The sequence below is a fragment of the Pistacia vera genome, unplaced genomic scaffold (assembly GCF_008641045.1).
Source record: "Pistacia vera cultivar Batoury unplaced genomic scaffold, PisVer_v2 Contig103, whole genome shotgun sequence".
In the NCBI taxonomy this organism is placed as follows: Eukaryota; Viridiplantae; Streptophyta; class Magnoliopsida; order Sapindales; family Anacardiaceae; genus Pistacia; species Pistacia vera.
The window spans coordinates 486,916-503,895 of NW_022195061.1; positions in this window are offsets into that span (position 1 = coordinate 486,916).

The window sequence follows — 16,980 nt, forward strand, 5'->3', positions numbered from 1 at the left end:
ATATTATTTAAAAATTGTACAAAATTTGTGGGAACCTTTAACTTAACCTTTAATTTATCGGGCAAACAACAAATAGATATACAATAATACTATACTTACAAAGAAATTTTACAAAGATTTCTATACAAAATAAGGTGACAAAAAATGAATGGAAGAGTGAAACAAAAAGTCAAACTCATTAAATTTACTCTTCCATTCATTTTTTGTCACATCACTTTGTATGGAGATCTTTATAAAATTTCTTTGTAAGTGTAGTATTACTCATAGATATAATTGTCAAAGAATCAATCTTTAAGAAATCAATTTCCTAGCTTAATTTCTATTGCTCCTAAAATTATAAATTACAAACTTATTATTTTTATATATAAAAAAAAGCTTGATGAAGTTAAATTTAATAGATTAAATAGGTTATTACTGTTATCCTTAGCACTTCCCACGTTTAGAATACATAAAGTAGTATTACCTATATATTTTTTTATTATAATTAAAAATTGAATATTTAAAAACTAGTGAAATAAAAAAATGGGATCTTTTAGTAAACCCCAAAGCTTTTCCCATTTTCAATACCACCCGCTATTATGGAAACAGAAGTAACCCCCATTCCGTTAACTTTGACCATTAACTTCAACGGATAATAAGACATGTTTGATATTCTTTAATGTTACAGAGGGTACTATTGACTTTTGGCCTTTATACGAACCCTAAATATTATTTTATTAGTTTCTGTAATCTTCTCTTTCTTATCTTTCTTCAATTTTTGTCTTTCATGTTTCTTTCTCTTCTCTTCTACGCCTCTCATCTTCCTCCTCACTTTCCTTGTTCTTCTCCTTCTCTTCTTTCTCTCTGGTGATTGTTAATTATTTGTTTTGGCCTCAATCTAATTGATGCCGTCACATGGCCGCTGTTTACGGCTTCCCTCCGCAAAAACAAATATAAAAATTGTTTATTTATAAATATTTTTTTTAATTTATAAAACAATGTTTATTAAGGGATCAGAATATTTATTGGGTGAAAAAAAATTACAATTTTTTTTATATGGAACATTAAGTGATAAGATTGTTTATTGGGTATAAAAAAGTTATAAAATTGCTTTTATATGTAAAATTAAAGGATAAGTTTTTGTTTTGTTGAAAGATATTAAAAGATATTGATGAAAAAATTTAATTGTTAGAATTGAGTAGAGCTCATGTTATAATTTTTACAATATAATCCCATCAATTGAGACAACTACACCTAACTTAGAAATTATCGAAATCGTTATTTAATGGAAGGATCCTCTTTGAAAGGAAAATTGTATATTCACCCTAATAAAATTCAAAAACTCTCATAAAAGGTTTTTGAATATTCAACAAAGTTTCATACTTTAATTGATTTCTCAATTATTTTGGTATTGATCTTGAATGATTATAATACATGAGACACAATGTTTTTGTATTATAATTGTTTAATATTTATCAATATTTAGATAAAAATATTTTCCTTCTTCATTTTAAACTTATTTGATAATTTCTTACACGACACCCTTTTAAATACTTTTGCGGAAATTGTTTTTATGCATCAAAAATTATTCCTACAAAAAAATTCCCAAATGGGATTTTTATTTATTTATCTTGCCCGTAAAAGAGGTAGAATAGTAAGCTAGCATTACTGAATTAGGCATTGAGAATTTAATTAAATGTTGGATCCATAATGAAAGAACAATTCCATTAAGAAAAATAATATAAAACAGAATTATTAAAGGATGGACTTATTACTTATCCAGTTATTAGTGGATACAGTCCTTATCAGCTACTAATGACAATTAATTTATTTTAAATAAATGGTAATTATAGTTGAAAACAACTGTAATATAACCTATTTATACAAAAATAATAATAATAATAATAATAAATTAATTCAGTGCAATCAAATCAAACCCACTAAGAGCAGTTGTCGTGGTGCACTTGATTAGGTTAAAGTGGATTATTTGCACCAAACAAAACACCATTAAATTGCAAAACAAGTACTTTAAAGCTTGATTGACTAAAAAATATAATAAAAATTGAAAAGAAAAATCATTTTTAAATGTTATATATACTTAAGTAAAATGAGTATAATTGTATAAAGAGAGTTTTTGTTGTTTATTGATGTATATATATATTAGTAAACTTTTAATATGTTTACTTTCTATTATTCATATATAGTATTTTATTCCAACAATTACAAAATTGGTTTACTCTATTCTATATGGTAATAAAAGGAGAAAAAGGAAAGTCTTTCACATGATGAATATACAAAATCATAAATACATACATTCAATTAAATAAACTAAATGTATGTGTCACATAAGACACTCAACAACTAAGATATTGTTTGTTTTAGAATCAGACTCACATCACATGGATTTGTTTTCAGACTTCATATAAGTGCTCTTAATCCAAAATAGTTTTTGATAGTTTAAAATCTCACATGGTATTTAATTAAACTTCAACTCTTCTTTCTAAGTGATGTGTGAAGTTACAATACAAAACTGACTCTCTACAATGGTCAAGACACGTTTTGAATGAAAGACACTTGCATAAAACTTAAAAATAAACCCATATAGATCTAGATCTAAAGCAAATAATATCCTAAGAGTGAACTACAGAGTTTCATAACCATTCTTATAATCCAAATTGCATAATTACGCACCTTTTGATCTGTACAAGTCGTGATGTCCTTAGGGTGAATGGTGAAAGTAAAAAGAATCATAAAATAAAGTACTAAAAATATATCTTTCAAAGAGGACGATGTTTGTTATTGAGAACAGTAAGCTTCCAATATCTTGGCATCATTGCCTTCTCCATTACCCTTCTTTGATTATGACAACTTCAAAAGTGCACAGCTGAGATATTTCTAAAAGTCATTTCAGATTTTAAAGAACATTATTCAACGTGACATATTTGACATATTTGATAATTATGGATTTAAATTCACCAATTTCATTTATTTATGTTTTGATAGAAACATAGGAGGCAAATTCACATGTTTATTCATATTAGGTAGTGAATTTTCTAACTTAGAAAATCTTGTCAATCAAGTGGAAACAGAAATTCATACTTAAACAAATTCTGGTTGTCAATGTTTACTCATAAGATACAATACCCAGATGAATATTTGTCAATGTTCAGGTAAGATGTCAATTATAATTCTAACTTCTTTCCACTTGAAAAGGTTTTAAGGGGGGCAAATGGATATCATTTGTATATATGTTAATTAGTCAGACGACAAAAAAAGAAAGAAGTAAAATTATATATAATATGTGAATGACATACTCGTTTTTCATGTGGTTTAAAAAGTATTTTTTTTTTAAGATTTGAAAAATAGTCTCTTTCATGTATTATAGACTGCTAGCGTATGAGATATTATAATAATGTTACTCAAAACTAAGATATAAAGTGGATGCAATAGTGATTTTCATAATATATAATTGCCTAGAATGAGTTTTAACCAAATATTCTCTCACATGTTTATTCTCTATAAAAGATTTTTTCACATTTGGATGCATTTATGTGGATGAAAATAATATAATAAAATGGGTTGGATACAATTTGGCTTTTTTTTATTTATTTTTTTTTAAAAGCAAGTGAATAAAATAAAACCTAGGTTGTAGGAAGGCTCTTTGAATTTAATTGATGAATGGGATACTCAAGAATCAAAATCTCATTAATCTTATTTATTGAGATGCCCTTCATTCTTCCCATTACACGTATTCAATTAAGAACAAACGAACTTTATGAAAATAAAACTATACTTAACCATGTGATTCAAAGCTTTAATTGTATTTTAAAAAATTAAAAGTAAAAAAATCCAAAGATACCGTTCCATAAAACATGCTAGCTCCACGTTTCAACCTAAGCACATAATATTTTAAGAGAACTTTATCTTTTTTATTTAATTAATTAATCCAACAAATAAACCGATTACATTTTTAAAAGAACAACTCTTCTCAAAATTCCAAAGGGTATTGTGTTGGAATCTCACTGTAAGGATTCTTTTGGTTATAAGAAATCTAGCTATAAGAGAATTGAGAATGGAGAGTTTCCCTTCATTTTCTTCCAGATTCTTTTATCTCAAAAATGTTGGTTTTAAGAATGAATGATCGTTCTTTCTTCCTCGACCATAGATATAATGCTTTAATAATGTGAATAAGTAACTTGATATTAATAATTTCAAATACGACTTACAACTTCCATCAAATTATGGTTTTCAAATAACATCTCTTCTTAAAATTCCAGACAATGGTGTATTGGAATCACATTCTAAGGATTCTTAGGTCTCACATATCCCATATTGGAAAGGAAATGGGGGCTCCTGGGTTTACGAGGAGTCCCTCCACCTATCAGGTTTGCCTTTTGGGTGTGAACCCCTAGGCCAGGGGCGGATGCAAAGTGTATTAAGGGTGGGCCATGGCCCACCCTCAATTTATAAAAAAAAATAATTAAATACATTATCTTATTGACTTTGATTTTGGCCCACCCTTAATTTTTATTGTAAAATATTAAAAAATTATGGCCCACTCTCAATTTTGGAACTGAAAGTCTTGGCCCACTCTCTCCTTTAGTACTAAAAAACTTGCTCACCGCCCACCTTCAATTTTTTAATGAAACGTGTGAAATTATAATCTTCCTCTGCAGTTGCAATTTGCAAACCCTCAGCAAGTGTAAGTCAGTGCGGTGGTCGCTGGTGTCTTCCAAAACTCCTGTGCTGGATTGGTCCTCTCCCTAATTCCTCTCAACAAAATTCTATCAATTAATTTTCTCTGGTTAGTTTTTTTTCTTTGTGTATAGTGTTTTTTTTGTATTGTGTGTATTAGTATAGCATTGTGCATTGAATTTTGTATTGGAAAACTTTCAGGAAAAAAGGGGAAGTTTTTGATTCTAATATTTTGTATAGGTAAATGATTTCTTTGTGGTCCCAAAATTTGGAAGAAAAATATATATAGACAATAAAATAGAAATATAGATAGAATCAGGAGGGTTTTATTTTATGTATTGTTTAATCTTTAAGACTTTAAGTTATGATAAAAAACTTTAAGTTGAAAAATTTAGAATTTCTATAGTTATTATAGAATGCAATGGGTGAGTTAATATTATTTTCTTGTATTTATATAATTTTATTTCTTTGTATTATAGATTGGAAAATATTTTAAAGAAAGTCAATTGCTGAAACATCTCAACTTTGTTCTGGATTCAATGATCGAAACCAACCTTTTTCAAAGAAAATTGCTTCGAAGTTGACTTGGAAAATCTTCCTTTGATCCTGGATTTCGACCAAGAATACGTTTTACATCCTAATGTTCGAGACCAAGTCAGAATGCGTTATCACAAAAGGGTCCTTGTCAACCTCGTAACCATAAGTTTCCCAAATCAAAATCTGGTGATCATGAACGGAGTTTCCAATGTCTTGGTTTGAACAATATCCTTACTGGTTGGAATATAGTATTGAGAATGATGCTGCATATTGTTTTGTTGTTATCTTTTCAAACCAGATATAGGTGACAAAGTGGTGGTGATTCTTTTGTTCTTGATGGGTTTCGCAATTGGAAGAGACTTGAAAATTTAAATATCATATTGGAGGTCCTAACAGCTATCATAATCAAGCTGTGAAAAATTGTCAAGCTTTGATGAACAAAAGCACATGTAAGTACTATAATAAGAAATCTGACCAACAGCGAGAAGATTACGTATTCGGTTGAAAGGATCAATTTCTGCTAGTCGGTTTCTTCTTCGGCAAGGATTGCCTTTTCGTGGCCATGATGATCGTTAATTCAATAAATCGGGGAAACTTTCTTGAACTTTTACACTATAACAGCTGAGCAAAATGAAGAATATATTAGTCGCATTGGAGAATGCTCGTGACATGATAATTGATTGCTCCTAGTATCCAAAAGATATAATCAATGCTTTGCATTTGAAACCGTCAACAAACTAATTGTGATCTTGGAGATGCTTTTTTTCTATACTAGTTGATGAAGCTCGTGATGTATCCAACAAGAGCAGATGGCAATTATCTTACGTTTATTAAATAAAAAAGGATGTGTTGTTGAGTGTCTATTGACATTATACATGTCACGGATACACTGCTTTGTCACTAAAGATGGGAATCGAATCATTGTTCTCTAAATACATTTGAGCATATCAAGATTACGTGGACAAGGTTATGATGGTGGCGAGTATATGCGAGGTCAGTTTAATGGGTTAAAGCACTTATATTGAAAGATAATGAATATGCCTTCTATGTGCATTGTTTTGCTCACCAACTTCAATTAGCACTTGTAGCTGTGGCAAAAAAGGATACAAATATTGAGAGACTTTTTTTGAAAGTTCTTGTGTGATAATATTGTTGGATGGTCACCTAGACGTAGGGATCTTCTTAATGAGAAACAAGCATTGAAGGTGAAAAAAGCTATTGAAAGTGGTGAGCTTTCAACAGGACAAGGTCTTAATCAAGTACTATTCTTAAGCGACCAGGGGAAACACGGTGGGTTCACATTATGGCCTTTATTAGCTTGATTAATTTGTTTTCATCTGTTATTGAAGTGCTTGAGGATCTTACTGAAAATTCTGATAATCGAGTTGAAGCAAGTGATTTGGTGGATTATATGACTTCTTTTGATTTTGCTTTTAACCTGCACATGATGAAAATCATTTTGGGAATCACATTGAACTTTCACAAGCATTGCAAAGGAAGGATCAAGATATTATAAATGCTATGTCTTTGGTTCACTTGTCAAAAGATATTAGTTGATAAGAAATAACGGATGGGATAATCTACTTGATGAAGTTTCTAATTTTTGCATTGCTCATATATATATGCCAAATATGCAAGAGAAATTTGTGCACGAGGGAGGGGTCGCGGCGTAATGTTCAAGAGATGACAAATTTATTTCATTATCGTGTTGAGTTTTCTATGCCATAATAGATTTGCAACTATCAGAGCTTGACAGTCGTTTTAATGAAGTTAATACAAAATTACTTATTTGCATGGCCTCCCTAATCCAAGTGATTGCTTTCAAGCATTTGATAAGGGAAAATTAGTTTGTTTTGCTCAATTTTATCCACTTGAATTTTCTTCTACTGATCTTATGGCCTTGAACTTCAACTTGATAATTACATTGATGATATGCGCTCAAATAGTATTTTTCAGAACTAAATATATTATCAGTCTTGCTCAGAAAAAGGTTGAAAGAAAGAAGCTCTTATTTATTCATTTTATATTTGCTCATCACTTGGCTTTAACCTTACCAGTTGCAACTGCAAGTGTAGAGAGGGCATTTTCTTGCTATGAAATTGTGAAAACTCATTTACGCAATCGGATGGAGATCAATTCTTGAATGATAGTCTAATTCCATACGTTGAGAAAGATATATTTGACAGTGTTGATAAAGAGATGGTCATGCAACGATTCCTCAATAGAAGCCCCGCCGAGGACAAATTAAATGTAATTTTTTTTTTTTTTGTGACATATTGACTGGAAAAATAGAATACGAATGTTATATACAATTGATTTTTATTTGGCCCACCCTAGAAGAAATTTCTGTATCCGCCCCTGCCCTAGGCCATGACAAGTGGTATCAGAGTCAACTTTAGCTCGTCTTTCAATGTCCCTCCCAAGCCCCCATGAAGAGGAGGTTCATGTGTGATGTGAGTCCAGGGTTAGGTGGACGGGTAGGAAGAGAGCCCCACCTATAACACCCTCGTCACAAGATTGGATGGGAGAGAATACACTATCCCACGTTAGAGGGGAAATGAGAGGGTCTGGGTTTATAAGGGGGAGTCCCTCCACCTATTGGTTAGCCTTTTGGGTGTAAAACTTATAACCCGTGACATAAGATTTAGCTACAAGATGATTGAGAATGGAGAGATTTTTTTTTTTTTTTTCATTCTTTTTGATCTCAGTTATCATGTGAAAATGAATGTTTTTGATCCTCCTCACCATAGATTTAATCCTTTAAAACTTGAATAAGTCACTAAATATTACTTAAACTATAGTGTAATAATAAGATCCTTTGAGATATTGAAAAAAAAAAAAAAAAAATTTGAGAGTTGCCCCAATAACCTTTTAGCTTGGTTGAATAAAGTTAACATGCATTGCTTTATAAAAAGTCTCGACACATTCCTATCATTCTTATCCGACAATCATAAAATGAATAAATAAAACCCTAAAAAGGAGAACTATCAAGACCTGGTCTTGATCACCCAGACTTGACTTTCACCAAATTAAACAAGTTGATTATCAGCTCATCTAATTCTAACTAATTAATTTAATTTGCATAAAATTGTCATATCTTTGTAATTATTTATTGATTGGCGTCATTACTAGAAAGGTATAGTAATAAATAATAACATCATGATGTCTAGGATTACCTTTATAATATTAAACAAAGATCCAATTTGGGTGGTTGCACCATGATTTTTTGATTTTCCTGCCTATCTTGAAAATGATTGACAACTGGAGACAATAATAATCAATTTTTGGGGGGTCAGTGTCAATTTTGAAAGCAAAAGGGTTATTATTTATACCAAATTTGCAGCAAAAAAATTCTATACTTAGTTTTGCCATTGTGTGCTCCTAATGTGATCAATTGTCCCACAATAAAAGAGCACCCCACTAAGTTGACTTAACCTCTTAAACAATGACCCACAAACCCAAATTTATCTTGTCACTAAGGAGAGTTAATAGGTCACTCAAATGTTCAGATCCTATGATTAACATATAGTTTTCATGTGTTCACATTAATAAAATAATATTATTAACCCTATGAGGTTGGTGGATAATAAGTTTGTTCTCTTCATTGACTTCATCGGTTCGTACCATCTTGAGATCACTTACCACATTGTGATTTATTTTAACGTATTGGCTTGTAGGATGTTCAATAGTCCAAGCTCAGAGGATAGTTTAGGTGCGCGCCAAGTTGACCACGGACAACCCAATATATCCAAAGAAAAAATTCAATCAATAAAACAATGAAAAAAAAATCTTTAATAACATATTTTTGAGTTATTTGAGCAAATATTTAGACAATTGGATTTAAACAATTTATTATTAAAGCATCTTCAAAATGGTATATTTTAGAGGTAATTTCCATGATTCAAATTCTAACATAAGGACTATATATTTTAAAAATTGTACAAAATTTGTGGGAATCTTTAACTTAACCTTTAATTATCGGACAAACACAAATAGATATAATGGTCAAAGAATCAATCTTTAAGAAATCATTTCCTAGCTTAATTCTATTGCTCTTAAAATTATAATTAGAAACTTATTATTTTTAGATTAAAAAAAGCTTGATGAGTTACATTTCAAGATTAAATAGGTTATTACTGTTATCCTTAGCACTTCCCATGTTTAGAATACATAAAGTAGTATTACCTATATTTTTTTTTATTATAGTTAACAATTGAATATTTAAAAACTAGTGAAATACAAAAAAAGGGGTCTTTTAGTAAACCCCAAAGCTTTTCCCATTTTCAATACCACCCGCCACCCGCTATTATGGAAACAGAGGTAACCCCCATTCCGTTAACTTTGACCATTAACTTCAACGGATAATAAGACATGTTTGACATTCTTTACTTTTACAGAGGGTACTATTGACTTTTGGCTTTTATACAAACCCTATGGGGGCGTTTGGTTAGGGGTATTATGCGATTACTAGAGTTATATCATCTTATATTACTTGATTATCACGTTTGATTGTCAAATAATATAAGATTCTGGTAATCTTCAAATACCAATAGTAGTTACTGTTGATAATATTGGAGGTAATCTGATTGCTTCCATTTTCTTAGGTATTCTAAGATTACCAGGCTAATCTTTTTTTGTTACAATTCTATCCCTTATTAATAAAATTTTAGGACAATAATGCCCTTATTCACCCAAATTAATTAACTTTTTTAGACAAAATTACCCTTGAATTCAAAACAAATTGTAGCCCACCCAAGCCACACTCCACCCATATGTCGCTGCCGCCGGAACGGCGCACGAAAGGCCAAAAATGGTCGTTGTGCGTCGATATGGCCATTTTTGGCCAGATACCTAGTCGAAAATGGTCAGATCGTGACAGATCTGGTCGTTGACGGCCAAATCTAATCAGGCCATCAAAGGCTAGATCTGTCATCGATTTGGTCATTAACGGCCATTGATCTGGCTATTGAATGCTAGATCAACGGATCTGGCCATCAACGGCCAGATCGATGGCCGAAAATGGCCATACGATGCACAGAGGCCATTTCCTGCCTTCCGTGCACCGTTAGGTTGCTGTTTGTGACGACCTGCGGTGGTTATCGGCGGCCAGCAGTGACTGAGTTGGTGGGGGTGCTTTGTTGATTTTCCAAACTTTTATTATGGGGTTTTTTTTTGCTAAGTTTTTAAATGCAAGGGGGTTATAACAATCCAAATAATAATTAATATTAAAAAATAATATTTAATTATAGGACAATTCAGTAATTTAAATAACATACCCACCAATTTATTCATCCCAACCAAACATATTAATATAACATACCCATCAACTAACCAAATACATTTTTCTAAAGATTCCCAATATTTTTCAAGGTAATCTAACTTTTCAGTAATCCAATATTTCCTGAACCAAACACACCCTAAATATTATTTTATTAGTTTCTGTAATCTTCTTCACTTTTCGTCTTTCATGTTTCTTTCTCCTCTTCTACGCCTCTCATCTTCCTCCTCACATTTCCTTGTTCTTCTCCTTCTCTTCTTTCTCTCTGGTGATTGTTAATTATTTGTTTTGGCCTAAATCTAATTGATGCCGTCACATGGCCGTTGTTTATGGCTTCCCTCCGCAAAAACAAATATAAAAATTGTTTATTGGGTTAAAAAGGAAATTTATAAATATTTTTTATAATTTATAAAAAAAAATGTTTATTAAGGGATGAGAATATTTATTGGGTGAAAAAAAAATTACAATTTTTTTTATATGTAACATTAAGTGATAAAATTGTTTATTGGAAAAAAAAAAATAAAAAAATTGCATTTATATGTAAAATTAAAGGATAAGTTTTTGTTTTGTTGAAAGATATTGATGAAAAAATAAATTGACAGATGGCATAACATGGCACGATTAGAGGTGGAACAAATAGGCCGGGTTAGGCGGGTCAACGCTAACCCGGCCTGCTTCAACCCGGGTATACCCTGTCGGGCGAGTTGGGCCTTCATAAGCCAACCCGACAACCCAACGAGTTTTTTTTTTCAAACCCGTCCAACCCGTCGGGTTGGCCGTTGGTAGCCCAATAGACAACCTATCGGGTTGACCCGCGGGTTGGACAAAAAAAAAATTAAAATTAAATATTTTTTTTTTTTGCAAAAACTTATTTTACCCTTCAAATATAGCCATTTATAGTAGTTGGAAGGGTCTTTTTAGTCATTTTTTTTCCCATTTTTTTTCTATAAATAGGGCCTAAACTCTCATATTTCCTCACATCCCAAATTCTCTCATTCTCTCATTTTCTCTATTGAAATCTCTCAATCTCTTCGTTGTCAATTTGCTCTCATTTTAATTTTTATTAGTTTTTGCAATTTTCAATTCATATTTCCAAATTTCAATTCTCCTTCTTTAATTCTTTATTTCTTTTATATCCATTTTTTTTAACTTGAATAGATAGATATTTCCATCCCATCAATTTCAATGATGAACAAAATTATCCTAGTTCTCCTGAATTTATTAACGTAAATGCAGTAGATTCAAACAATCTCACTTTCTCATTCTCAGAATCTGATACACATCATAATATTCCCCCCTTCCTCCCCATGCTGTTGCAGCTCCCAATGGTTCTAGAAGTCGTCCGCGTAATCGTCATCCTCGTCCAACTCCATCTCAATCAGAAGCGGGTTCATCAACTGCAATCGAAACTGACAACATGCACACATCAGACGTTTGGGTGCATTTCAAAAAGTTTTATGAGATAGAAAATGAAGTTCAAGTGAAGAAAGCAAGATGTAAGTATTGTGGAAATACTTATAAAGCTGATGCAGGTAATGGTACTAGTACTTTAAAAAGGTATGCTACTAAACATATGAATCAACTTGGAAATAGAGAAATCAATCAAACTCAAATAACTAATATGTGTATTACTTGGTGTTATAATTCTAATGTATATAAGGAACAATTAGCTTTATATATTGCTGTAATTGATCAACCTGTTAATATGGTTGAAGATAAATATTTTGAAAGATTTATTAAAAATTTATTTTTTCTAGGATTTAAAAATTATTCTAAAACTACAACTAGAAATGATTTAATAAGATTGTTTGGGAAAATAAAATTAAGAATTAAGAATTAAAATACATAGTTTTCATGTTAATGTGGCTCTAACCGCCGATATTTGAAATGGTAGAGCTAAACAAGATTATATTTGTGTGACTAGTCATTATTTTGATAATGAATGTAAATTAAATAAATCTTTATTAGGATTTAGATTAATGGATATGGATCATAGTGGTCAACAAATTTATAATAAAATTGTTGAAGTTTTAGAAGATTATAATATTATTCACAAAATAATAAGTTTAACTTTAGATAATGCAAGTACTAATAGTAGAATTATAGATTTTTTTAAAACAAATTTTCCTTTTTATGACAATTTGAAGTTTTTTTCACCAACGTTGTGTATGTCACATTATTAAAATAATTGTGAAAATGGTATGAAACAAATTAGAAATAATATTGATAGAATTAGAGATTATTTAGCTTGGATTACTAGTAGTAATAAAAGAAATGCTGAATTTCAAGATGTTTGTATAAAATAAAATATGTCTCCTAGAACTTTTGCATTAGACATGTCTGTTAGATGGAATAGTACTTATTTAATGCTTGATTCATGTTTACCTTATGCAAATTTAATTAGTTATTTTGTAGCAAATAAAAGGGGTCCTCATTATTTGGTAGACAGCGATTGGCATATAGCTCAAAAATTTCATTCTTTTCTTAAAATTTTTTATCAATCAACTTTAAAACTTTCTGGTGTGTATTATCCTACTAGTCCATTGGTAGTACATACAATTATAAAAATTTAAGATTTATTTAAAAAAACAGAAACAATGAAATTTTAGCGGGACCAATAGAGGCAATGAAATTAAAATTTAAAAAATATTGGAAACTCATTTCTTTTCTTTTTTGTTTAGCTGTCATATTTGATTCTAGAATTAAATTAGCGGGTTTAGAAAATGGTTTAGACACGTTAAGTGAAAATTTACGAGACGAAGCATATGCCAATCAATTAGGTGAGATAAGATAGTGTTTTGAAGAGGTATATTTGCAATATGAAAGCAGGTATGGGAACCAGCGAAGAGGCAAAATAACCAAGGAAGTAGCATCAGAATACACAAATAAAGACTTCGACTCCTGGAGTGCACTTGATAGACCAAAGAAGACCCGAACCCCAAGCATAGCCTCTTCTTTAGAAGCATCAACAACGAATACATTGTCCTCCATGCAGCTACAGAGTAATGAGCTTCACCAATATTTGGGAACCCCCGATGTGCTACTAGCAAATCCACAACAAAGAGCCAACTTTGATGTCTTAGAATATTGGAAAACCAGAAAATATATTTTTCCGGTATTATCAAGATTGGCCTGAATGTTTTCTCTGTTCTTGTCTCAACCATCTCATCCGAACAAACATTTAGTGCAAGTGGAATAATTTTAAATGACAAGAGGACTAAACTTTCACCAAAATTGATTGAAGTTCTCACATGTCTTCGAGATTGGGAACGATCGCGCCATCAGGATCAATACGAGGTTGTCGATGATACGTTAATAGAATCATTTCAATTTTGTAATTTAGATGATATAGATAAGATAGGTCCTAGTCAACCCTCAAATTAGTTGTTTTATAAATTGTAACTTTGTAATTTGTAAATTAACTATTAATTATTGCACTCTTTTTTCCTTATCGAGTTTTTGTCCCAGTTAGGTTTTTCTTGGTAAGGTTTTTATCGAAGCAATAATTGTTGTAATTTCTTATTTCTTATTTTATTTTTTGAGAAATGAATAAATCTAATTTTTCTTATATTACAATTTAATTGTATTAAAATTGAATTAATATTTAAAATGTTAACAAAAAAAATAATTTAATTGAATTATTGATATTTGAAAAGTTAGCTAAAAAAATTACACAAAATAAAATAAAAAAATCTGGGCTGGCCCAGCTCGGCCAGCACAAAAACCCACCGGGATAGGGTTGGCAGGCCGGGCTGGGCTAACCCTTATGACTAAAGGGTCGAGCCTAACCCATCCCAGCCCGCAATTTGTCTTGACCTGCCATGAGTCGGGCGGGTTAATTTTCCACCTTTAGGCACGATGGTATTGTCGATATTATATATTAATATAAGGTTAAAATAGTCTTAAAACACAATTATATCATTGTGGGGTATAATTGTCATTAAATGGTTCTGAAAAAATTTTAACAGAAAAGTTATACAGTATGTCAAAAATGGTGGTCACCCTCCTATTTTCTATAATGGCGGGTGGTATAGAAATCGGCAAAAGATGTGGGGGTTTATGAAATATCCTTAAAAAAATAGTTAAGGCATCTCCAACCCAATAGGGGTGTTCAAAAGCGGTTAACTGAACCGGTTAACCACTTTTTTTAATCGAACTGGTTTTTCAGTTCGGAAAAATTTCTGAACAGAAACCGATCCGGTTTGGAGGGAAAATCGGTTTAAAAAAAGCAATTAACCGGTTTTGAACTGGTTTTCCCTTTTTTTATAAAACTTTTTTTTTCCTAAATTAAATTGTAAATATAAATAATACATATCCAAATAAAAATTAAACATTCATACATATCCATTGACCACTACTAAAATAGCAGCGAGTTGTCGATTTTCTTCTTGAATAGTTTCAATAGTGTTTGAAACTTCTTCATCATTTTTCCTTTTTAATTTTGCTTTCTTCACCCCAATGGGTCGTTGAGCTGAACTACCCCTAATATCTTCATCATTTATGTTTAGAGAATATGACAACATATCACAAGACACCGATTGGGGAGACTTTGAAGTGGGAGTCTCTGATTCTTGTGATACAAACCTACCGGTTTGCCTTTGAAATATTTCTAAGGCGTTAACATTATCTATAAATTTTTCAATATCCTTAAGTATAGGCCACACATGATCAAATCTGAAACCTTTCTTGTAACTTTTATCTTATGNTTTTCATATGAGCTTGTGCGACTTCCAGGTTATGTTTAAGGTCTTGAAGAAGGGCATTGCGTTCTTTGATCTGCTGGTTTACTTCCTCGACCGCAGAGGGGTGATCGATGAGTTAAAGGAGAGTCGGAGGGTCTCAGCCGTACAATGCTTTAAAGGGCGTCATCTTAGTGGATCGATGGTACGTCATATTGTACCAAAATTCAGCCCATGATAACCAATTGGGCCATTGACGGGGCTGTGAGTTGCAGAAACAGCGGAGGTAAGTCTCTAAACACCGGTTCACCACTTCGCTTTGGCCATCCGTTTGAGGATGGTAAGCCGAGCTGAATTTCAGAGTTGTACCTGAGATTTTGAAAATTTCTTGCCAAAATTGACTCATAAACAATCTGTCCCTCTGTCTGAGATGATGGTTTGAGGGAACCTGTGAAGCTTTACTATTTCCTTGATGAAAACTAAGGCTACCACCTTGGCTATGTAAGGGTGTGACAGAAGTAGGAAATGGTTGTATTTAGTCAAGCGGTCCACTACAACCAGTATGGTGTCAAACCCTTTCGTTCTTGGGAGGCCTCCGATGAAATCCATTGTCAAATCATCAAATGCCTGAGCGGGAATCGGAAGTGGCTGAAGTAGCCCTGCAGGCTTCAAAGCTGAGTGTTTATTAACCTGGCAGATGGTGCATTTTTTGACAAAGTCCTGGACATCCGTCTTCATACTTGCCCAATAAGCCACATTGGACACCCTTTTGTATGTCCGAAAAAACCCTGAATGGCCTCCTGACGGACTGGAATGGAATTCAGTCAGTAGCTTCTGAACAAATCGAGAACCTCTAAGTAACACTAACCTGTCTTTGTACATGAGACACCCATGGTGAAGTTTATAATGTGGTCGGCTGTCAGAGTCCAAAACCAACGCTTGAATCAACTGCCGTAGCTTGGGGTCCTGGTGGGCTTTGTTGGCTAAGTCCTCATACTCTAAAAACTGAATTTTTGATAAGGACGATAATTCTGGGTTCTCGTCTCGCCTAGATAGTGCATCCGCGACCTTATTTGTGGTGCCCGGCAAATACTGAATGTCAAAGGAACACCCCATCAACTTGGACAACCATTTCTGCTGTTCAGGTGTTTTAATCCGCTGATCCTTGAGGAATTGAAGGCTTCGCTGGTCCGTTCGAATGATAAACTTTCTGCCCAATAGATACGGACTCCATTTGTGCACAGCGAAAACAACAGCCATAAGTTCTCCTTCATAAACTGATTTTTGTTTAGCTTGAGGGGAAAATGCTTTACTTAGGTACGCTATGGGTCGTTTGTGTTGCACCAGCACAGCTCCCATACCTTGGCCTGAAGCATCCGTCTGGATCTCGAATGGAAGGCTGAAATCTGGGGCTGCTAACACTGGAACTGAGGTCATAGCCTTCTGTAAGGCGTGAAAAGCCTACTGCGCCTCTTGATCCCAATTAAAACAGTTTTTCTTCAAGAGCCATGTGAGTGGTTGGGCTATGCTGCCATATCCTTTAACAAACCTGCGATAATACCCCGTTAATCCCAAGAAGTCGCGGAGACTTTTAACATTGGTGGGTGCAGGCCAGGAAACCATGGCTGCAATTTTTTGTGGGTCGGCCTCCACCTCGTGTGCTGAAATTAGGTGCCCCAGGTATTCCAGTCTAGGCTGTCCGAATGAGCATTTTTTTCAATTTACCACCAGGTCATTGTCACCCAAGATTTGAAGGACTTGTCGAAGGTGTTGAAGGTGGGCTTCCAAGTCACTACTGTATATCGGGATATC